This window comes from Peromyscus californicus, unplaced genomic scaffold (assembly GCF_007827085.1).
Source record: "Peromyscus californicus insignis strain IS unplaced genomic scaffold, ASM782708v3 Scaffold_5__1_contigs__length_169319896, whole genome shotgun sequence".
Taxonomy (NCBI): domain Eukaryota; kingdom Metazoa; phylum Chordata; class Mammalia; order Rodentia; family Cricetidae; genus Peromyscus; species Peromyscus californicus.
The window spans coordinates 11,845,343-11,868,167 of record NW_026294573.1 but is presented as its reverse complement, the minus strand read 5'-3'; the positions used below and the strand labels follow the sequence as shown (position 1 = coordinate 11,868,167).

General features: G+C 48.0%; 1 protein-coding gene and 1 long non-coding RNA gene across 4 annotated transcripts in view; one reads left to right on the top strand and one right to left on the bottom strand.

The window, feature by feature from the left end:
* Kazn (kazrin, periplakin interacting protein) overlaps positions 1–22,825 on the bottom strand; it is a 1,033,047-nt gene that overhangs the window by 167,834 nt on the left and 842,388 nt on the right. The window lies entirely within an intron of this gene.
* The window catches only part of LOC128096080 (uncharacterized), a 53,605-nt gene continuing 41,895 nt past the window's right edge, over positions 11,116–22,825 (top strand). The window contains exon 1 of the long non-coding RNA XR_008213526.1: positions 11,116–12,070. This is a non-coding gene — a long non-coding RNA (uncharacterized LOC128096080). The remainder of the gene's footprint in view (positions 12,071–22,825) is intronic.

Below are 22,825 nucleotides of genomic sequence, written 5' to 3'. Positions count from 1 at the left end.
ACCCCAGTGAACACAACATGTCATCTTCATGTGATGCACTAACATAAGAAATCAGCCTAGCCACTCATGTACACATAGGTTAAAGTGTACACAGAAGTGTGTGTGTGTGTGTGTGTGTGTGTGCATATGGTGTTTGCATTTGGTAGCATCTACAGACTTGCCCATCACATTTGGTAATAGGGTGTGTGCTCCTGGCATTTGGTAGATAGAGGCCAAGGATATTATTCCATACTCTATGATGTACAGGGCAATCCCCTATGCTTCTTTTTCTTTTCCTCGGTCATGGCTCCAGGGATTGGAACATCAACACTTATACATATTCACACACACACACACACACACACACACACACACACACACACACACACATTTCAGGAAGTGAAGATTGGTAGGAAGGCAAGCTGAGGGAGGCTGGGCTTTGCAAGGGCGGCCTTGAGTGACTGTTAGGACAAAAGTCTTGGCCGTGCACCGGGAACAAGGAAGAAAACAATACAACACACTACTCAACATCAGGCGTTAGGGAGACGCTCAGGAGTGGGGGTAGGGGCTACACCTGGAGTGGAGGAATCAGAAGATGCATCCTTGGGGAAGTGGGAAGCCTTGAATGATGGCTGGAGTTGGCCAAGCAGTGAGATGGGGAGGGGCGTCCTGGCGGGCACTGAGCCCAGCAGGTGTGAAGGCCTCTGGGAGCAGGGAACCTGGGACTTGGCAGAGCTGCAGGAAGCCAGAAGGATGGCAGAGTTGGGCTATGGGAGGCCTGGAAGGGGCTGCCTACCCTTGGCTGGTTTCCAGGGTTAATGGAAGCAAGGAGGTAGCCATTACACCCTCATTTCCAGGTTAATGAAGGGGAACTCAGAGGTAACGCTATTTTTGTTGATTCTTGATTTCTTGTTAAAATGTTTTTCAGAGAACACTCCCCTAACGACTCCATCCCAGACAGATAATGGCTACCTCCCAGGCATTTCCGGAGGACAGTAATGTCCTTCTTTCCCTGGCGGGCTCCCTCCACGAGCATTGCTTTGTGATGCGTGTTAAATGGTGTTCAGTATCTGGGGGGCAGTTAAGGTCCCCTCCGCCCTGAGTCAGACTTTTTCTGACCCCTTGCTTCTACTGAGATATGCATAGCCTCCTTTGCTACCTCTCAGGTGCCAGAGCTTCCTGCTTCATTCTGAGAAGCCCTTTGAGTCAGGTGGGAGGACCTGCTAGCCTCCATCTGTCCACTGTGTGTTTATGACCTGTAGTGTGGGCCTTGCTAGGAATGCAGACTCCCAGGTCCCCAGTCCAGATCTACGGAGTCACCACTTGCATTCATGTGTATGTGTGTGCACATGTGTGTGTGTGTGTGTGTGTGTGTGCACGCATGTTCACATGTGTACATGCGTGTGGAGGCCAGAGGTCAGCACTGAGTGTTACTCTTCAGGGAAGTTGTCTACTTTGTAATTTTGAGTCAGAGTCTCTCAGGGAACCTGGAACTCATCAATTAGGCTCGGCTGTCCGGTCAGTGGAGCCTCAGGGATCTTCCTGTCTCTGCCTCCCCAGAGCAAGGATGGCGACTGCATATCACCCACTCGGCTTTTTCCAAGGCTGCTGGGGAATCCCAGTCAGGTCCTTAAGTGACAAGTGCTTCAGCAGGGTCCTCAGGAGACTATGAGGTGTGCTCACCATGTCTGAGAACTTTCAAGAACTTAAAAAAAATCTGCCCAGGGCTGGGGATGTAGCGTGGCGATAGAACATCTACCTAGCATGTATAACGCCTTCAGTTTACTTCCTAGTACAAAAATAAAATAAAATAAAATAAAAAGAAAGAAAATCTAGGCTTCCATGACTCCAGTTGTGGGGCACTGGCAGTCCCCATCTGCCAGCCAAAGCAGGGTGTTTTCTGCTTCTGTCACAGCAAGTATTTTTAAGATCTTACCAGGTTTATTTATTCTTCCTGTGTGTGTGGGTGGGTGCTTGTGTGGCGGTCAGAGGACAACTTTCAGGAGCCACTTGTATCTGTCACCATGTGGGTCCCGGAGACTGAGGTCAGGTCCTCTCAGGCTGTGGCCAAGCACTCTTACCTGGCTCTCTCACACAGAATGTCAAATACTTGATTCGCTTCAGAAGCGGCGTAAAAAGGGATGGTTTTTGGTGTCGAGATGCTCTCTAGTTTTGTCACGTGTAGGCTATGAGACCCTGGGTTGGTGGCATAGTGTCTTTCAGCCTCCATTTCTCCATCTGGGAAAGGGAGAGAATATGGTCTCCCTCTGCCGGAGTCTATGGGCATCTTAGGAGGCATACAGGGATGGCTGTAACATGGTCCACACCTCATATCTTCCTTCTGGCTTGCTCCCCTTCTCTATAAAATGGATTGGGGTTGGGGAACGTAAAGACAAAGGAAAGGGCTTCTAAGTCCCAAACAGTATGGTCACGGCGACATTTGACTAGTGACCCGTGAGAAGCAAGCAATTTCTAAGTCAGTGGCACAGGAGAATGAAGTCCTAATTTTAGAGTTTCTGCTCAGAGGTGAGGCAGGCCTCCAGCTGCCTCTGCTGGGATGTTCACTTCTGAGTCTTAATTAGAAGACCATATCTGTGTGCCTGTGAAGGAGATGGGCTAGCGTTGGGGGTGGCATTCCTCTTTCTAAGTGACTGTGCTTGTTTCAGGGGTGGTGGCTGGCTGACAGACGATGGGGAGGACCAGGCGAGATGACGCTTCGCTTCCCTTACTGTTCCTGGCTCTCACCTTTGGAAAGTGTGCTTGGAGAAAATGCTCTAGGTCCTTTGTTGGCAGGAGGGGTGGCATCATTCACCAGTGCCCCCGAGGCACTGTGGCATTCAGGATCAGCACCAGAAGAGCCCTCTCCTAGAGTCACAATAGGTGGCTAAGAAGCATCTGTGAAGAGGGATGTCAGGTTGAAGTCCCAAATCCCCCAAATGGTTTCTGACAAGGCTCCTGGCCTTCTCACACCTCAGTTTCCTCCTGGGTCCAAGAGGAATGAAAAACAACACTTGTTTTGCAGGGTCAATACTAGACAAGGATGGAGTGATCCCTGTCGAGATCTCAGAGTAGCACCTAGAAGTTTCTGAGTACTTATTAAATGCCAGTGAGCTTCCGGTGGCGGCGGGAGGTGGGGGTGGGTGGGGGCGTGGTGGGTGGGTGGGGAGGGCGGCTAGCACTGCTTTGACTTATACGGCCATTCTCATCTACTCTGAGCATGCAGAGAGGGAGTTCTGAGGCTGCATCCAAGCTTCACCGTACACAGGCACCTGTATCCCTACAACTAAGCCCTGGATGATATCCTTATTTGCCAAACCAGCTCTGGGCAAGGTGCCCCGATGCCCAATTCCACATTCTCCCAACTCCCCTTGGAGCAAGCAGCCTCCTTATTACAGATGAAGCAACTGTGGTGAGGGGAGAAAACAACTTGGGAAGGAAGGAAGCTTGCATGTAGTCAAGGAATTGTTAAAAATTACATGTACTTATGTCCATGCAGGTATGTGTGGGTGGGTGGATGGTGCATATGCTATGGGGTGGGTGGATGGTGCATATGCTATGGGGTGGGTGGGGGTGGGTACATATGCTATGGGGTGGGTGGATGGTGCATGTGTTATGGGGTGGGTGGATGGTGCATATGCTATGAGGTGGGTGGATGGTGCATATGCTATGGGGTGGGTGGGGGTGGGTACATATGCTATGGGGTGGGTGGATGGTGCATATGCTATGGGGTGGGTGGGGGTGGGTACATATGCTATGGGGTGGGTGGGGGTAGATGCATATGCTATGGGGTGGGTGGATGGTGCATATGCTATGGGGTGGGTGGATGGTGCATATGCTATGGGGTGGGTGGATGGTGCATATGCTATGGGGTGGGTGGGGGTGGGTACATATACTATGGGGTGGGTGGGGGTAGATGCATATGCTATGGGGTGGGTGGATGGTGCATATGCTATGGGGTGGGTGGATGGTGCATATGCTATGGGGTGGGTGGATGGTGCATATGCTATGGGGTGGGTGGATGGTGCATATGCTATGGGGTGGGTGGATGGTGCATGTTATGGGCTGAGTGGATGGTGCATATGTTATGGGTGGGGTAGGTGGGGGTGGATGGTGCATATACTATGGGGTGGGTGGGTATATATGCTGTGGGGTGGGTAGAGGTGGGTGCATATGCTATGGTGGGTGACCTGTAGGAGTTGGTTCTCTCCTTCCGCCATGTGGGTTCCAGGGACTGAACTAAGGCCATCAGACTTGGCAGTGAGTGATTTTACCCACTAAACCATCTTTGTTGTCTTCTAGTCAAGGAGTTTTGAGCCAAGTTGAGGACTGTCTGAGATTAAGGTCACAGGGTACGAAGCTTCTCTTCTTCCAAATAGAATTTTTTCCTCTCTAGAGAAACTAGAATTTTCCTCCCCCTTCTCCATCTCGATCTCTCTCTCTCTGTTTCTGTCCTTGTGTCTGTCTCTGCCTCTCTTTCTTTCTGTACACGTGTGGTGGTAATAGGAGGGTGCCAGCCCTCATCTGGAGCCCAGCCTGAGACAGAGACTCCTGTTCACTGCTGTGTACACCAGGCCAGCTGACCTTGAGACACTCTGTCTCCACCTCCCATCTCTCCAGAAGAGTACGGGGATTACAGATGTGTGCCGCTGTGGCTGGCTTTGCTTAGGTTCTAGGGATTCAAACACATGCCTTGCATGCTAAGCGCTTTACCCATGTCCCCAGCCCTGAAATGAGAAGTTTTGATGTACTATGGTCAGGACTATTTTAAATGACCTTCAGAATGGCAGAGAAATCCAAGACTGTTGTGCCCAAACTCAGCAGGTACTCGGAGAGCAACGGCTTCATGGGCAGCTCAAGGCCAACCCTATGAACTATCAGAGGCTTGGAGAAGACCTCACTGTGGGGGAGGAGCTCCGAGTAGTCTAGAAAGGAAAGGAACAGCGACCACTGTCCCCAGCAGCACACACATTTGGGGATCCAAATCTTACACAAGCACATATGAGGGATTTGTATGGGCAAGGTCCTAGTACTGTGTCTCGTGTTAGCAAGGAACTATTGAGTAACCTGACCTGCAAAGAGGACTTCTGGCTGGTGAATGGTGACCAGAAACTCTATTCTAAGTGGCCTGGTTCCAGAGCCTCACCTGAAGCAGGAAGTAATCACAGACCACAGGTCTACACGTTCTTAAGGACTGTGACCAGTCCTCAACTCTGTTCCCCACAGTACCCAGGGTAGATAATGCCTAGTACGTGCCACACTATGCAGACACATAGGATGAGGAAATGGACATGTGGCAGGTCCAGGAGAAAGTGAAATCGCACAGTGCTGTGGGGTTGTCAACACGAAGCTGATTTCCAGCTCCAAGTCCTCTTCCTGCCTGGCATGGTTTCTACAGAATTGGAAACAGGTTCTTCCCCCACCTTTCAGGTTGGGGGTGCATCACGTGCAAAGGTGTGTGCCAACATCTGTTCCTTCCTCTTCTGGTTTGACAAGGACTGGGGAGAAGGTTGCTTGGATATTATCTGGCCAGTCACTCCGCTGGCTTTTCTGGTGCAGTGGTGAACACCCTGCTCATCACAAAGAGTTTACTAGTGGGCGTGTTCTGGCCGCTGAATGCAGTGAGCCTGCTGAGGATCATCCAGGAAGAACTCCAAGAATATAATGTTGCTGCCTTTTGGAACCAGCAGCTAGGCTGTGAGCATCACCACATTCTCCAAGAATGAACATCATGCCACAGCACACGACACACAACACACACACACACACACACACACACACACACACACACACACACACACACACAGTGGTGTGTGGGGTCAAATGAGATCACGAATGTTCAAGGTATAGCTTCAGACTGTGCTGCAGCCCTCATGTGGGCTAGGCAAGTCCAAGGTTGGCCTTGAACTCACTATGCAGTTGAAGATTACTTTGAATTTCTGATCCCCAATCTCTACCTCTCAAGTGCTGGGATTACATGCATGTGCCTCCGTGCTGTTCAGTTGTGCTCAGTCCTGCCATGATGGCTGTGTCTTACATATGTCGATTCCATGTGGGAGTGTCTGTTAGGGTATATGTCATATTATGATCAAACATTCTGGAGTCCAGCTGATCTATGGCAGGGGTGATACTTTGGGCCTGTTTTTGAACTGTGGAGTGTTTGGAACAAGGCTTTAAGTCACCGTGAGCCAGTAAGAGTCCCCTTTCCTTTTAAACCTTATTGAAAACATGTTTTTACTTTCTTCCTTCTTCCCCAACCCCCACTCTGTGTGCCTGCGTGCACTGGCATGTGTGCAGAGGCCTGGGGACTGAACTCAGGTCGTCACGACTGGTGGCGAGCGCCTTTACCTGTTGAACCGTCTCACCCGAGTTCCCTTTCTGGATGCTCACCCAGCTACAGAGCTGGGCTGGCTCGGATGTGAAGTCAGAGCCAACTGCGTCTCAAGCTTCTGCACCGTCACACGGCAGATTGTATCAGGCTATTTGGCTCGGGACGGCTGGCAAGGTGATAAAATTAATGGTGTCGATAACATCTCGGAGTGGTCTGCTTCTACGTGTAGCACTGAATAGTTTACAAAGCTCCGGACGTAACGAGCTCCTTTGACTTCTCAATCATAATCCATGCAATCACTGCGAGGAAAAGCGGGGCATCTGTTACCTATGGTGATTTAAGTGTCTCATATGTATTAACTAATCTGATCTCAACAACCCCCAGAGAGCAGAGTCTTCTTGTGTCTCTATCTAATCCATCTGTAAGTTGTACAATCGAGGAAACTGAGGCTCAGAGACCAGGTGACCCCAGGTCACTGGCCGGGTCCTGGTCCATAAGGGATATGTGAGACCTTCTGTGGTAGTTTGAATATAACTGGCCCCCATAATCTCATAGGGAGTGGTGCACTATTAGGAGGTGTGGTTTTGTTGGAGGAAATGTGTCATGCCAGGGCAGGCTTTGAGGTTTCCTATGCTCAGGTACTGCCCAGTGTTGCAGACCATTTCCTGATCAAGATGAAGCCAGCACCATGTCTGCCTGCATGCTGCTGTGCTCCCCGTCATGATGAGAATGGACTGAACCTCTGAACTGTAAGCCACCCCAATTAAATGTTTTCCTTATAAGAGTTGACGTGGTCGTGTGTCTCTTCACAGCGATAGAAACCCTAAGATATCTTCCATTCTCTAGTCATGTGCCCAGTATCATCCGCAGCCTGTGACGGGGACATACTCTTAGGTCATACAGGGGTTCATGGTAATGGAAAAGTCTTTGTCTTGGTGAAGTTAAGAGGAGATGGACCTTCAGGAAACCCAGGACAAGGTCCCTGAGACATAGGAGGCCAGGACTGCAAGGCCACCTTGGGGGAGACGAGGCCAGCGCAGGCCACAGGAATGTGATCAATATCAACCACAAATTCACTTACAAATTCATTAATATTCAATGGACTCTCCTGCTCCCATTGAGAGCCTGGAAGATTTCCATTCCCAGAGAAGTAGGGACATATGACAGCAACTTCCCCGTCCAGCCCAGGCCCCAAGCCTCATTTTCCCTTCTGTTGAAGTCTACTGGTAGCGCACGTCCGGTTTTCAAGATAAAATCTGGAGTTGGTAAAAACACTGATTGAGGGGGTCAGTGGCTGTCTTATAAGCCAAACTATTCATTCAAAAGATGAGAGGAAACTGAGGCACAGGATGAGTGTCATGGCTAATATTGGTTGTCAACTTGACAGGCTCCAGACTCACGTAGGACACATAGCTCTGGGTATGTCCGTGAGAGAGTTTCTAGATTGGGTTGAGGTAGCTAAATGGGTGGTACCATCGCACATGGCTGGCATCCAAGACTGAATAAAAAGGAGAAATCAGGCCGTACATTGGCATTCCTCACTCTCTGCTTCCTGACTGAGGATGCAACAGGACCAGGTGCCTTACACTCCTGTCACCGTGCATTCAACATCATGACGGATGGCACCCTCAAACTGTAAGCTCAAATAAACCCTTCCTTCCATGTTCAGTGGCTTCTGCCAGGGATGTTGTTATAGCAACGAGGACAGTAACTAATATAAGTGCCTCTGGAGTAGTGTCTTCAAGTCGGGACAGTGGGTGAGACTTTGCACCCAAGGGGATTTGGCTATGTCTGGAGACATTTGAAGCTGCGCCTTGGAATCTAGTTTGCAAAAGTTAGAGTTGCTGCTTGACACCCTAAAACTCACAGGACAGCCTGGCGGTGGTGATGCACAACTTTAATTCCAACACTTGGGAGGCAGAGGCAGGCGGATCTCTGTGAGTTCGAGGCCAGCCTGGCCTACAGAGCGAGATCCAGGACAGGCACCAAAACTACACAGAGAAACCCTGTCTTGAAAACAACAACAATAAAAACTGACAGGACAGCCCTCCAAAAGCTTATCTGGCCTCAGGTGGAAGAGCGCCGAGTTTGAGAAGCCTGGGCTGGACTTCAGAGCCCAGGTCTGTGGGGTGGGAAGTAGGCACGGGGCATTGGGCAGCAGGACTCAGAACCACCGGAAACTCACACTCATCTAGACAGGAAAGAGAGTTGAAAATAAGAGCAAGGATGTGATTTGTCCTTGGACACAGCCAATTCGGGCTGCAGCTGGACTCGGAAGCCATGTCAGTGGGTGCCAGTCTGACTTTCAAAGCTGCCTTCTTGTCTTCCCACTCAGCTGCCTCCACCACAACCCCCGAGTAAACAACTTCAACAGTCTCCTGGCTTCAGGGGCATTTTTAGCCTGTTATGACAGGGAAAGCATACTGGAGCAGTTCAGCTCCTGGCGGCAGGAGTATGTGTCCAGGCTGTCCACATCACAGAGGACCAGGAAATAGAGCAGTAGGAGATGCAGGTAATAGACTCTGTCTGTGTCAGGTTTTCTATTGCTGTGAAGAGACACTATGACCTTGGCAAATCTTATAAAGGAAAACATTTTTTAAAAAATAAATAGATGAACACTTTACTATATATATATATATATATATATATATATATATATATATATATCACACACACACACACACACACACCTTTTCTTCTTTTTTTAGTTTCTCAAGTCAGGGTTTCTCTGTGTACCCACCATGGCTGTCCTGGAACTCGCTTTGTAGACCAGGATGGCCTCGAACTCACGGAGATCCGCCTGCCTCTGCCTCCCAAGAGCTGGGATTATAGACGTGTGCCACCACTGCCAAAACATTTAACAGAAGCTGGTTTACAGTTCAGAGGTTTAGTCCATTGTCATTATGGCGGGAAGCATGGCATGCATGCAGGCAGACATGGTGCTGGAGAAATTCTACATCTGGATCCATTGGCAGCAGGAAGAGAGTGATACTGGGTGTGGCTTGAGCTTCTGAAACCTCAAAGTCCACCTCCAGTGACACATTTCCTCCAACAAGGTCACACCTCATGATAGTGCCACTCCCTATGAGCCTATAGGGGCCATTTTCATTCAAACCACCACATTCTCCAAAGACCCGGCCCTAGTACCTTATTTACTTTAACCTGGGTCCACCTCCCAAGGTGACCAAGGTAACAGCGCCATTAGACCGAGAACATATACCTGTGGAGAGCAATGTGAAATTCAAACCTTAACAGCAACTTTATATGACCCATCCTCCCTTTCTCTCTAACTACTGCATACTCATTTAATGTCTGTCTCTCCTAAAGTGCCGGGGACTTCACTTCATCCAGATACTTGGGACCTAGTACATAACTAGTTGAAAATATGAAAATATTGGTTGAACTAATGAAAGTGTTTCTAAAATCTCCAGGATGACAGAGACCTTAGATAAGGAGAGCTTATTTCTTAACTCCAAGGGCTGTCCCAAGAGTGACACACACTAACTCACTTTGTCAGCACTGGATATCATAATCACGGATGTGTTGCAGATGATAAAGCTGAAGGAAAAAATAACCTAGTCCTAAAGAGCCAAGTGTGTGAAAGAGGAGCCAGGATCTGAACCCAAGGCCAATGTCATCAGCTTTCCCAACCTTTGCAGCGACTGTGGCCTTGGGGTGACCTTGTGCCAAGTGTCTGCCTCACACTCCACCTGTGGGACCCTCTCCTTTGCATGGCTTTTGCTGACCCACCTCAGAGCTCAGGATCGGTGCACAACTCAAGCCTAGTATTGCCTCTGGCCAATGTGATTGGGTCAGGATGGACACAAGAGTCAAAGGTGAACCAGGAACCAGCCCACATCCTGCCTGGGACTCCCTGCCCCCCATTTTTCTATTATTATTTTTCACTTTATTTTATGCATGTGGATGTTTTGCTTACATGTATGTCCGCAGTGCACATGGAAGCTGGAAGGAGGCATTGGATCCCTGGAACTATAGTTACAGATGGTTATGAGCGACCATGTGAGTGCTGGGAATTGAATCTAGGTCCTCAGCAAGAGCAGGCAGTGCTCTTAACTACTCAGCTGTCTCTTTACCCCCTCTTTCCCCGCCTTTTTTTGAGACAGGGTCTTTGTGCATCCCAGGCTGGCTTAGAACCTCCTCTTGCCTCAGTTGCCAGAGTGCAAGGATTAAGGGTATGTGTTGCTATTCCAGTTACAACAGAAACTTTTCTTGAGCTCCTAGAAAATATGTCCCCTGTCCCTTGGAGATCCTTAAATATAAGGATGGTGCTGGAGGCCACCCCCCGAGCATGGGGAGGAAACATGGCCAGTAGTGCAGAGTGGGGCTGACAGACACAGGAAACAAAGTCAGGAGACTGCCGCTGGGAAAGAGAGGACGGAAGTATACAGATGGCACTGTGTGAACTCCTGGATCCAGCCATCCCTAAAAGATCAGTGCTGGATCCCAGCCACCTTCAGTGGGAACTATTTGCTGTGTATTTACTTGGCTCGAAGCAGTCGGGGAGGAATTTCTCTCACCTGAAACTCAAAGATGTCTGACTCGTCCAAGTTGGTTTCAATTTTCCCAAAGGCTTAGTCACTTTCTCTAGGTCCTTTGAGGGTAGATGACTTTGTAGAACCCCAAGTGGCAAGATGGGGCTGTTCTACATCTAGACAAGCCTATCTCTAAGAAGACCTGGGGGCTGGTGAGATGGCTCAGCAGCTGACGAGGCTTGCCGCCAAGCTTAACAACCTGAGTTTGATCCCTGAGTCCCACATAGTAGAAGGAAAGAACTGACTCTCCTGAGTTGTCCCCTGACATCCACACTCAGATCACAGCACCTGCGCTCGTGTGTGTACACACACACACACACACACACACACACACACACACACACACACACACCCTCCAATAAAATCAATAAATGTAAACACAAAAGGTCTTCGACAAAACAGTGGCAGCTGTGACGAATATGTCAGCTTGCCGGGACCTAGGGGGAAATCAGCTGAGCGCCAGCACTCACCCTTCTCTGGTTCCCGGCTGCAGATGCGATGTGACCAGCTGCCTCGCACTCCTGCCACCACGCCTTCCCCACCACGACGGACTGCACCCTCCAACTGTGAGCCAAATAAACCCTTTCTTCCTTAAGTTTCTTTGTCAGCCATTTTCTCCCAGCGATGAAAAAAGACACCAATTCAACAGCTCACACTTACTAAGCTCTGTGTGACGGGTACTGCTCTGAGCGTTTAATGTTATTCACTTATCGATCCTCATAGGCACACAGCTTTAGGGTACCACTGTCATCATCCCATCCAGCAGGTGAGTAGAAAGGTGTACAGAGAGGAATGCAAACATGTTTAGGGCTTCACAGTAAATAGCAGAGCAAGACAGGAGCCCTGACAGTGGAGCCGAGACCCTGCTTCCCAACTTTGCTGCACAAGCCTGTCTGCCTTCCCTGCAAAGATCCGAACAAGAGTGATGGTTACTAGCCCCACCTCCCACCTACAGATCCAGGGCATGTCTTCCCATGTACCTGCTCTTTGCTTCATTGCCAAAGGCATGTTTAATCACCTGTCTAGCGTTTCCTTCCCAGTCGGCACTGTTAGGAGCCACAGATGGGAAATGGGACAGATGACGGCAGAGGCAGTGATGTCGGAGATCAGATCGACAACAGAGAAGGAACAGCTCTAACAATTCCGTACGGCTGTCTCCTAGTCTACCATTTCTTGCTTCTGCAGCCGGTCTCCGTGGCACCCTAATGAGGTAGGACCCAGACATCTGTTCAGATTGCTGTCCCACTCAGCACGCCTGCATCTGCTGCTTCCTCCATGTCTCAGCCAAGTGACTGCTTTAAATGTCCCATTTCACAAGAGCAGCAACCCTCCATACTTATGCAGTGACCACACAGAGCTCGGAGCCAGGATTGTTGATGGGTGAAGGTTGCAGACAGTGTGTCTTCCTGAGCATCTCCATGTATGTGGCAGTCACACCCACTAAGTCACCTCTCCCAGGAGAGCAAAACCTTCCTGAGGTCTCAGAAGCCCCTTTTGCTTCTTGGGGGGCAGTCGGTGGTGGTAGATTGGCAAATGTTTTGCTACCAAAACTGCAGAGGAGGGGAAGAGCCCTGACTTGTGGCGTGAGTGGCAATTCCTGTGGTATAAACACCATCGTCAGTGTCAAACCACCAGAGTAGTCCTGGGACTTTGGACCTTGGCTCTCAGGAGTCTCAGTTTACTGATTCTAGCCCACTGGACAGGAAGCCTGACCTGCACTGACTCTCACTAGGGGAACTGGGAGAGATGCTTTACCCAAATGGGACTTTAAAAATAGTGAAAGATAATATAAGGGTACCAGCTGCCATGCCCTCCCAATAAACAGCATTCAGACCAACTCTCAAGTGGATAAATAAAGATTTATAGAATCCTTTCCAAACTTACAAACATCACTGGAACTTTCCCTTTGTTTGCTTCAGTATGGGAGACAGTCACCAAGGACACTGCCCACAAGTAGAGGAAGCTCTGTGACTCTACTTTCTCCAAAGGCAGGCTGGGGATTTGCAAAATAGTAGCTTCGGTAAATGGAAATACTAAACAGTGGATGGAGGAGCCCAGAGCTGGTTAGGTTTGCCCATCTCTCATTTTCTTCCTTTTCAGTCCCCCTTCAGCCTCCCAATGGGGAAAGGCCAAGCAAGAACATTGTGGGTAATAAAGAGCATTGTGGGTAATAAAGAGAATAGTTGAAATGAGATATTTCAAGGGTCTATGGCCAAAATGGACTATTCCAGCACATTTGGGCTAGATCTGACAAGTTGAGAGCTTAGAGGATGGGGCTGGTTTGGTTATCATTTTGTTCTGACATAGAGTGTAAGGCATTTGAATTAATTTCATTGTTGACAGGTAAAGGGACGCTGCAGTTGGCTGTAGTATATAGCATAACCTTTCATCTACCCACCCATCCACCCATCTCTCCATTCATCTACCTATCCATATGTCTGTCCATGTATCATTTATACTATCATCTATTCTTTACATCCTATCTCAATCCACCCACCCATCCATCCATCCATCCATCCATCCATCCATCCATCCATCCATCCAATCCATCCATCCACTCACCCATCCACTCATCCATCCACCTATGCATCTCTATTTTCCTCCCTCCTTCTCCCTTCCTTCCCTCCCTCCCTCCCTCCCCCCTCCCTCCCTCCGTCTCTCTCTCTTTCTACTTATTCATGCATCCATCTATCCACCCACCCACCAACCCAAGTCCATCTAGCCAGCCACACCACTTTTCCTCAGAAACAATCCAAGGTCACCAATGACATTGCAAAATCTAACAGTCAATTCCCCTACCCATCTTAACCTGTCGGTAGCATTGTCTTAGTTAGGGTTGCTATTGCTGTGATGAAACACAGCCCCACCCTTCACTTCGTCCCACCTGGCACTGTGCCCTCCTTGTGTCTTGTCACTAACATGCCTTTCCTAGATTAACACAACAGCATCCATACTTATCTCCTGCTTCCATTTTCCCAAAAACATACATCAGACCCTATCGTTACTCTTCCCCAAACCTGCTTTTGACTTCCCATAGTCCTCAGGAGAAACTAAAAGCCTGCCACAAACATGCCAGGCCTCGCTGCTTCCAGGTTCTCTGCCTCCAACATTCCTCCTGCCATACTATGGCTGGCCACAATAACCTTCTGCTGTCTCTACATGGTACCCTCTCCTGCCTCAGTCTCTGCATGGCAACCCTCACCTCCCTTAATATCTGTACAGTACTCCCTCTCCTGCCTCAATCACACCCTCACCTAGCTCAGTCTCTGCATGGCACACGCTCACCTTCCTCTAGTGTTCCCAGATGTTGCTTAGCTAAGACTTCCTGCCATCCCATGTGACACAGCAGCCTCCCAATGCTCTGGGTTCTGCTGCTCTTCTTTATTTTGCCTCACAGCCCTTCTAGTGCTTGTATTAGTTCAGCTATTTGTTTTCCCCTTTAGTGCCTGACTACTTCTTTATAATACAGCCTTCACAGAGGCAGGGGCTGAGTCCTGCTTATTGTTTTAACTTATAGAATGATGCCCAGTGCCCAGCAGATAACAAAGAATGGTGAGTCAATCCATTCATTCATCCACCCATTCATGCAGGTATCCACCAACCTGTCTACTCATCTTTCATCTGTTCAGATATTCATCCACCTTACCCATCTGTCAATCAATTCATTCATCCATCTTCCTCTTCCATCCATCATCCATCCATGCCTGCATCCATCCATGCATATATCTGTCTATGTAGGCATCATCTATGTATCCACTCATCTATTCACCATCTCTCATCCATCCAGCTGCAATCCATCCGTCTATGCATCTATGTATCCATCTATATGTCTATCTATGCATTATCTACCCACCTCACCATGAATGCATTCACTGGCCTGTCTATACATTATCAATTAGTCTATCCATGTATATGTCTACCCATTCATTCTTTCATCCATTAATTTGTCCATCCATCTGTCTATGTATCATCATCCATCCATCTTTCCTTTATTTTTCCAACTAGTCAACCATGTAGTAATTTTTTGCAGTGAGTTTGGACAGGTTTGTAGAAGGTCCATTCTGTTAGACCTTCATGTGTGAAAGTGGATGTTCAGAAGCAGGTCTGTGGGAGTGTGGAGAGTGGCTAGGCCTTCCTGAGGTCAGTGATTACAGTAACTATGAGAATGATCCAGATTTATTCTTGCAGCACTTGGCTTCATGCATGGTGTTTTCCGTTTAAGCATGTGATGACTATTCCTGTAATCTACTTTACAGCTTGTGAGACACTTTCATATTCATGAACCCACTGAGCACTCTGTGACCACAACACACAGTAAGGTTACTGCTGAACACAGGGGCTGATTACATTAGTTAAAATTAATAGTCCGCTGAGTTAGTCATATCAACTGTATTTTAAGTGTTCTAGATACACATGTGTCTGTGGCTGCAATTCTGGACAGGACCTTCTAGAAGGGTTCTATTAAAAACAGTGTTTCTAATAGAACACACACACACACACACACACACACACACACACACACACACACACGCGCGCGCGCGTGCACGTACACTACACTCTGTTGTTCACATGGTTGACTCAGGTTCCCTGGTGGGCTCTATTTGGTTCTGATTCTGGGTACTGAGATACAGATGCTCAGACAGTATCTTCCCAATGTGCTCTGGAGCTCTGTGTTCATTCCCAGCTCCCAATCTGTGCTGCGGGAGAGAGTTCATCTCCAAGCCCCTGGTCTCTTGGAGGCTTGTGAGCAAGAGAACAGAGCTTCACCAGAAGCTCTCCAGAAGCAAGCATCTCTTCCAACCTTCTGCCCTCAAACAGGAGGCTCAGGCACGGACTTAAGAAAAAGGAGGTCAAGAGGTGGGGTTTAGGGGTAGGTAATGATAAAGAACATTCTAGAAGAGAGTTGACTGGTGATTCTGTCATTCTTGGTAGGACCTGTGCAATGAGGAGGCAGTGAGGCCACTGAGGGGAGGGACCACAGGATGGTGCCACATGGTGGCGGTGGGTCTGGGCCCTGGACAGAGGCTCTCAGTGTCATTGGAGACACATATGGGTTCACGGTGTTGTGCTGTGCACACCTAGGGGGATCAGACTGGCCAGAGACTAGGGTGATGGAAGATTCCCTTCCTCAGTCCCCAGATGTCAGACAAACTGCTTGGGCTATTGGATGACCCCAAGTGGGGGGAGCGTGTTCCACCCACAGAGTCTCCTTTCTCACTCTTCCTGTGATTTCTCTTCTCTCTCTTACTCCTTCAGGATACCTTGGGCTGAATGGCAAAACATGTGGGGTGGGTGTTGGGCAGCTGCAGGAAGGAAGATGCTGAGCACACGAGCCTGGCACAGCCCGGCAGCTGCTCACAGAAACAGACTCTTAATAGCCCTGGATTCTTCCAGCAGGTCTGTGCGCTAATTAAACCTGCCCCTCACAGCCACTGCGCTGGATGGGGACCTCCCTTGAAAGCTGTAATTTGCCAACATGAAGGCGAGCAGAAACAAGTATTCCAACATCACCCGCAAGCGCTGCTTCAGAATATCGATGAGTGGGAAGCAGAGACCCAGGCCTGCTTTCCAAACCTCGAACCCTGTCCGGATCAATATTTCTCTCCTCAGTATGCAGAGGGGAAGACCCTTTTAATTTAGAGCTGGAAACCCTCCAGGAGATGTGACATCCACCAGCCCTGTTGTCATGTTCCACTTCACTGAAAACACCATGATAGGTGAAGATAGGAAAATTACAGAACTCGTCCAAAGATATTCTATGGAGCCAGCCACGCATCTCTAATGACTCACCAAATGACCGGTCTCTGGCGTGCTGCCTGTAATTAGGGCCGTACTGTGCTGAATTTGTGTTTGCAGGTACCCTGCGCCGAGGTTCCATAAAGAGTCTCGAGTCTGTCCCCTGAACTGTGTGTACATGGTTGGGGAGGGGCATGAAAGACTGAGAGCTCACCCCGAGAAGTACAAGAGAACCCCAGAGGCAGGAGAAGCTCGAGAATGCCTGAAAGGCAAATGGAGATTTAAAGTATCAAATTGGGCTTGTCAAAGAAAACAGAGGGCTTAGGGAGATGGCTCAGGATGTAAAAGTGCTTGCCCTGCATGCCAGATGACCTGAGTTCAATCCTGGAACCTATATAAAACCTATAGATGCAGTGGCATGTATGCAACCTCAGAATACCTATGGTGAGATGGGGGGCTGAGTCAAAAAAATCAGCTAGAAGCTCCAGGGCAGCTCCCTGAAGCTTGCTGTACAGAAGTAGAAAAGAGAGCTCCCACCTCAAAACAGGGAGGCAGGCAAGAACTGACTCATAAAGCTGTTCTCTGATCTCTGCACACTCCAGTACATGCACATACATATACACACCTGTACACACATCTATACATGCACACACACACAAAACAACAACAACAAAGATGGGTAGGAGCTTTCAGAATTTAAAAAAATTAATTTTTAATTATGTGTGTGTGTGTGTGTGTGTGTGTGTGTGTGAGAGAGAGAGAGAGAGAGAGAGAGAGAGAGAGAGAGAGAGAGAGAGAGAGAGAGAGAGAATGCCTTTGCATCTGGGGGCCTGAGGAGGCCAGCAGAAAGCTTCAGGTCCTCCGGAGCTGGAGTTGCAGGTGGGTGAGTAGACAGTGTGGGTGCTATGAACCAAACTCTGGTCCTCTGAAAGAGCAGAAAGTGCTCCTAACTGCTGAGCCATCTTTTCAGTCCCCAGGGGCTGGGTTTTTATGGGAATGTACCATGGGCTGCAGGATATTGAAAGAAAGATCCGTTGATTGTAAGATATGGGTAGATAGGAGCACACAGTTACACTTGAGCCAAATATTATCCCCACTAGAAATACTTGCCAAGGTTCTAGCAAGGATGGTGATGAGGTCTGGCTTCCTGTTTAGAATTTCTCCAGTGCCAACACTGGGCTTTAAGGTGGAAGGGCTGTGAAGCACAGGCAAGATGCTCCCCAGTTTTCAGAGTCCAAGTGAAGACAAGGATGACAGCTGAGGATCCCACTGAACCAGTAAGGCTCCAGGCTTTCCAGTTGGAGAGTGTGAAGGCACTTAAGACGGTGACAGTTGCTATCATTACCTACACAAACAACTCCTAACATTAGCTAGGCGACAACCGTATGATATGTCACTTCATCCTGTCAACATCCTGGTGAGCAGAAGTCATCCACTTACTCAAATCATAGTTCCGTGCCATAAAAAGACAACCTTGGGCCCAGTAGAACTCTGTTGCCAGGCCTGTGACTGGAGTCTGGTCCTAGGGGATCAAACACTGGGGAAATGTCTATTTTGGTTCCCTCATCTAAGTCAAGTGTAAATTCGCTTTACGTTTACCTCTAAACCATGCACAGTCTTAATGAGGACTGAAGCTCACCACCCCTGAAAATCTCACAAGACAGCAGGCCTTTCACGCATATGAAGGAAGGGAACAGAGGCCTCCCACATGACGGTTGCCATGCTCTGTTGACTGGCCCTAGATGTGGCTGGTGCTCCTGTATGCAGAGGGCTCTGGCCGACTACTGTGTTTAAGGGAGTCTGGAAAAATGATCCTGGACTTTAGATCCAAGAGAAAGGCATGGAAGATCAGAAGTCCACCATGGGGATGGGAAGTAGCCACTCTTGCTCAGCTTCCTACTTTTGTTCTACCTTTTCTATACAATTTCACAGCATGGCCTACAATTTCACATATCCTTGGGCATTCTAGTTGCAGGAGCTATCCATAGCTCAGGATGGCCCACAGCCCAGGATCTCCCATAATTCAGACTCTCCCATAGCCTAGGATGTCCCATAGTATTAGATCTCCCCCAGCCTGGGATGTCCCACAACTCAGGATATCCTGAAGTCCAAGGTATCCCATAGTCTAAGATTTCTCACAGCCTAGACTCTCACACCATCTGGGTTGTCTCACAAACAAGGATCTCTCACAGATCTGGCCAGTGAGAATTCCACATCTGAAGATGCAGATTAGATTTCTGGATGATTATGGAGTCAGGCCTAAGGGCTGAAAAGTCTGGAAGGAACTTCAGAATCCTCTGAGTCTAGCAAATTTTAGGATTAAATGTATTTTTTCTCCTTTTGAGAAAGGTTCTATTGATGTAGCCCAGGCTAGCCCTGAGATCACGATCCTCCTGCTTCTGAGATTATAGATACGTATTATAACGACCACACCAGGCTAGGATTAGCTACACAACATTGACCATCAGCAAGTTATTGTTTACTAACTCTGGGCCAGGAGCTTATGGGATGGAGGCAGGGGCTCTGATAGAATTTTGGAGAAGTCAGGTTGAATGCTTTTGGTGTCACTTCCTCAAGTAAGCATTTTATTAAACAGGTACCGACATGCAAGGATCCCAAAGGAGAAGTGCCCACCACACAGGGGCCTCACCTCATGGAGGTGACATGTGTCAGTCATCAAGATCTGCACTGGTCAGTAAGCGGGTCTGCAGAACCTTTAGTTAAGAGGATCTGAACAGTTTATCCAGTTGTAGAGTCGGAGACACACAGAGATGGTAGCAACAGCTTAGACCAACCCACAGCACAGTTCACACACCCAGAACATCAGTTTATCAGCTAACAGGGTCCCCTTGCTTATGCCAGGAACATGGCTGGGAAATACCTAAGATGAGCGGCTCTGTCTGTGGTCTGGACAATCCAAGAAGGCATCTGATCTCACTGGAGTCTTAAGTAGAGTGGCCGGGTGACCTGGGAACGGGCAGCTGAAGAGAGTGGAGGGTCAAAGGAGGTCCCAGGAAGATGGAATACTATGTGCAGGGGTAGGACACTGGGATACAGGAACAGAGAAATGTCTTCCAGGGTCACTGTAGCGAAGTGTCACTGATTAGGGTGTTTCGGAAGCACAAGGATGTGCTTTCTATCTCAAGGTGCTGGCCTGGAGGTTCTGGGAGAACTCTCTCAGCCTTCTGCAGTTGCTGGGAGTTGCCAGCAGTCTTGAGCTGGTGGCGTCACCATTCCACCTTATGCCTCTTCAGTCACAGGCATTTATGTCCCCACATGATCTTATTACTAGGATCCTGAGATTGGATATCCGGGGTGAACTCAACCTAACTCTACCTGTCTTCTAAGGTCTTCTTTCCAAACACAGTCATTTCCTTAGGTTCAAGGTACACATGAATCTGAGGGACACAATTCCACCAGGGTGGCTTCCGAGTCAGGGCAGACGGCTCTAGAAGGGATTATTGCTCAGTTGGGGAGGGGGCAGAGATCACAAACTCTCTTGCTTGGAGGGAAGGGGTTCTGAACAAGAAGAAGCATGTTGACTGGTCTCAGCTTCTGGGCTATTGCACAGGGCCAGGTTGTGGCCACAGCAGTTGGCATAGATGGGGGTGGGGTGGGGGTGTAGGGGAAGCCAGAGAGCAGGGACCTGGCTTTAAAATACACCAGACCAGGGTGATCTGTCTTCTCCGCTAAGCAGATGTGTTATAGATTCTATTAAAAGCACAGGCGAACCTTAGAAGACAGGTCCTAATAAGCAATTCTAATTACCATCTTATTAGCTGCTCTCGTCCCATGGTGAGCTATTTTCATACTGGAAGAAGCTGCATCCACAATTCTTTGCAAAAGTCGGCTGCTCTTGGCATCTCTGGACATTGTGTTTGGTGTGGAAGAAAGTGGGTCTGACCTTGGGTGGGGGACAGAAGTAGACAGCCCCACCCCCAACATCTAGTTCTTTACATTCAGTGTTGACTCACTGTCTTCTTGTTACACATGCCAGTACAGAGTTTTGTTATTGTTGTTTGATTTGAGATAGGGTCTCTCTATGGAGCCCAGACTGGCCTTGAACTTGCTGTGACCTTCCTGTCTCTTTCTCTGAGTTCAGCATAGAGACACATACTGCCATGCCCAGCTATGCCAATGCATTATGAAGGAAGTAATCTGTTGAAAAAATGATGCTTGGGGCTTGGCATTTAAGTTGACAAGCAATGTTTTTAGCTTCTTAGCATGGGGCCGCCTGAACCGTGTGGGGTTCCCGTGGAAGGGGTGGTTAAAATGAGCCTCTTCTGTGCAGTCACAATATCACAACGCCCTTGCAGGGTGGGTCTGGTTATCCCACTTCACTTGTGATCCCAGCGAGGCTCACAGTGGAGGAAGTTGACAGGCAGATGGTGGTGTAGCCAACACATGGCCCTGGGCGATCTCAGCCCAGAGCTCACCTCCTGGATACAGTGCCAAGCTGCCTGCCAGATTTTGCAGATGTTGCAGGAGTTAAAAGAAAGAGAACAGAAAACCAAGCTTCCTGGCTGCCTGGCTTTACCACCATTTCAACTGCAAGTTTAGGGATGTGCCCCTCTCTGAATACTGCCCCTTAGAATTCATGTGCTGGATGTTTAATCCCCAAATTTCCGTGTTCATTGCACTAGGAAATAGGAGTTATGGAGAGTGTCTAGGATTAGATGACATCCCAAGAGTAGGGCCCCAGATGGCATTAGGGGCGTTATAAGAGCAAGAAGAGGTACCTGGGCTGGCATTCCAGCTCTGCCTCACTACTCAATGCTGTGATGTGGCAAGAGGGTCTGCCAGAGGCTAGAGCTGCATTCTTGGACTTCCTACCACCTAGAACTGTGAGTTAACTAGTCCTCTCTGCTTTATAAATCATACAGTCTCAGGTATTTTATCACAAGATAAAGTCATAGTCCCTTAGCAAATTCTACCTTGAAACTAGACACTGATTTACAACAGATTTTCTCACTTGTCTATGGTCATTCATTCTTGAAGCTTTATATCTATCCTAGGAAGGGTGATTTCAGTTGACCCATCACTCCTAGTTGCTGCTGTTGCTTGCTTTCAGAGAGGGGATCTTGTTATACGGCTCTGGCTAGCCTCAAATTGACTGTGAAGACTAGGTTGGCCTGAGCCAGGCATGGTAGTACATGTCTTTCATCCCAATATTAAAGGGGCAGAGGGAGGAGAGAGAGTCAAGAATTCATTGCTCTCAGGTACACAGTCAATTCAAGGCCAGCCTGGGCTACATAAGACCCTGTTTCAAGAAAACAAAACAAGAGGTCGGAGAGCTAGCCCAGTGATATGAAAATATAGGATATAGACATGATAGGATGAAAGGGCGGATTGTTGAACCTACTGTTAAAGAGCAACTTGTTTAAAATGTTTTACATTGGTATAGATTTTAGTTTATTGATATAAATTTAAAGTTAATTTTGTTATGCTGTATGTATATTTCTACTCATTAAAGGCATTATGTTTATGCAGCTCATTTAAATTGTAAGGGATAATTAAGAAATACAGGTTAATAAGTAGTCTTCTATGATAGACAAACTTATAGTCATGTTAAGTTTTCTAGGTATACATAGATATATTTCAATTAGGTAGGTAATCTTCAAACACTTCAAAGATCTGCAGAATATGGCATTTAAAATGTTTAAAGAACTTTGACTTTCTGTACATTGAGACATGTTTGCTCCTGGCAACACCAATCTACTTCAGAAAAAATAATGGGGATTGAAGAAACTCATTATGGAGTTTGCTTTCTTTATGGCAAAAGTTAGCCCCTGGGCAAAAAAAGTGCCCTTGCATTGACAATATGTTGTATAAACTGGACATGCCGGAACCATAGGAAGGTGGCCACTGAACTTTGCAAGGTGAGATGGTTCTTTAGGTTCCTTCTTCATAGAAGAAATTGTCAGACATTTTACAGGACACAGGAAGGGGTGACTGAGAGACACTAGGCCTGTGGGCTGAAGATAGATGTCCCAATGTTACGGAGGAACTTTGGGTAACTGTCCAGGCAGCCAGCTGTCTCTGTCATTCTAGATTTTTGGAAGTTGCTTACAATTCATTTCCTGCTTACTTAGGTAATATTATATCCTTCTGAGGTCTTTGATGTAGTTGAAGTTTATATAGTTATAATTTTCCTTGGTTATGATAAAAGACAAATTAGATATAAAACTTTAGACTCACAAATATAGGATAGATAGAATATTTTCTTTAA